We start from the raw sequence: 2,500 nt of genomic DNA on the forward strand, positions 1-2,500 counted from the left end.
GGCGGGTGGTGGAGATTGTGGGAGGGAGGAAGTTACTACAAAAAACATATGAGAAAGGGGTGCTTGCGCAGGACTGAAGGAGAAAAAAGAGATCAAGGCAAACAAGAGGAAGCAGGTCCAGAACTGAAAGAATGGAGTGGTAATAATTTCCAGAGTCTGTAGCAACCATGCTAACCATGTCACTGATGTACATTAATATTTTATACTTGTAACGTGTGTGTTTAAACTGGTGAAAAAATATCTTCCAGCCGTTTCTGTTTAAGTTGTCATGGAGACGAGAATAGGAAAAGTGGATGCATCAATTAACAGGAGGTATTTTTATGCCGTAGCTGGAAGGTTGTTGGCCAGTGTTCCTGGGAGTAGCGGAGAGAAGAGGAGGAAGATAAAGAAGGAAGGAGAAGGAGGGAGTATAAGGAAGGCGGAGGAGGAGGGAAAAGAGAAAGATAGAGAAATTAAAATTTACATTGTAATATGTAAGAGCGATAGCTGAAAGTTAATGAGAAGAACGAGTGATGTGGAGCCCCGTGTGTGGGCCCACCCGACGTTAACTGTTACACAGTGAAGGGCAAAAAGTGGTCCTGTAATTGTGTGTTAAATAATGAAACTCGGTCCTTGCACCCTAACCCCCTCATCCCTTTCCCTCTCATCCCTTCCAATTACTCTTCCACCACGTCACACTGAAGTTAATGTAATACTTATAGGGAACAGAATTACATGGCTTACGTACCAAATTAAATGCACATATTCACAAGTAATGCAGGATGGCAGACAGCAACCATCCAGGGAGGTAATATCGTCACGAGTGTGAAATAAAAAAAAAGCTATTAATTTTATGCACTCTGGCAGGACTGCTGATCTTTTCTTTCTGTATCATAAAAAATAATTGTGATTGGTAAATCTTCCAAACTTCTACGTAATGTATATATATATATATATATATATATATATATATATATATATATATATATATATATATATATATATATATATATATATATTTATACATATATACATATATATATATATGTATATATTTATACATATATACATATATACATATATATATGTATATATTTATATATACATATATATATATGTATATATTTATATATACATATATATATAAGTATATATTTATATATACATATATATATATATATATATGCAATAAGATCACAGTAAACAGGTGATCTCAAAATATGCAAAACAACCACTCTGAAAGAATAGAGAAATTCCAAGCGCTTTCGTGACTACTCACATTATCAAGGAACTATCAAGTTCCTTGATAATGTGAGTTGTCACGAAAGCGCTTGGAATTTCTCTATTCTTTCAGAGTGGTTGTTTTGCATATATACATATATACATATGTACATATATACATACATACATACATATATATATACATATATATATATATATATACATATATATATATACATATATATATATATATATATATATATATATATATATATATATATATATATATATACATATATACATATACATATATATACATATACATATACAGGAGGAAGCAAGCAGCCAGGGAAATGGCACGGCTGGCAATACTAGGAGAGGCAAGTGTCGGTCATGCTTACAGCTTCGTTGTCTCAACTCTAATGGTTTCCTCCGCAAACATGGTAGTTGCCCTGGTTCAGGATGTCCTCCTGTGGAAAGTGATGATCCAGAGCCACCTCAGGCACCTGAACCCACTCCAACAGATTTTATCTCATCAGACAATCTCTTGGAAGCAATCAAAGCAACAGGTACGAGGACACTCACACATATTCCCAAAGCAGCCCGTCCACACGCAGCTGGGAAACTTACAGACCTCCTGAAAAAAGTAAACGATGGTTCCACTATCTTAAATGCTCCACCAACCATCAAGGCATGGCACAACTTGCTACTTTTTGGCAATGTCTGCTTAGCTGTGCCGGAAAGAAGGGGAAAGAGGCTAGCCTCAATGATAATTAAATCCTTAAGAGATTTTCCTAGAGTTGATAACCTCATTCACCTTCCCCGTCAACACAAAAAAGGGAGAGGCAGAACCCCCACTCACTCTACTGACAGTGAAAAAGTCAGAGTCCAGGTGAGCAAGAAAATTGAAGAGGGCAACACAGTGGGGGCAATCAGAATTATTACCAGTGAAGATACAGTTGCTCCCAGGGATGTTGACACGGCTGAAGCACTTAGAGGAAAGCACCCTGCCAGGGAAACCAGTGGCACCAACGTTCCAACACCTCTGTCCCCACTATGGAACCATTGATTGTGGAAGACTCAGACATTTACAAAGCAATAATGTCGTTCCCATCTGGCTCTTCTGGGGGTTACACTGTAATAAGGCCACAGCATTTAAAGGAAATGGTTAATCCAGTTATTGGGGAAATTGCAGAGACACTGCTTTCAGAGATCACAGGGTTCGTCAACAATTCCTTGGCTGGTCTGATTCCTGATGAAATTAGACCTTTCTTTTTTGGTGCAACACTTTGTGCACTTA

The sequence above is a fragment of the Cherax quadricarinatus genome, chromosome 16 (genome assembly GCF_038502225.1).
Source record: "Cherax quadricarinatus isolate ZL_2023a chromosome 16, ASM3850222v1, whole genome shotgun sequence".
NCBI classification, from domain to species: domain Eukaryota; kingdom Metazoa; phylum Arthropoda; class Malacostraca; order Decapoda; family Parastacidae; genus Cherax; species Cherax quadricarinatus.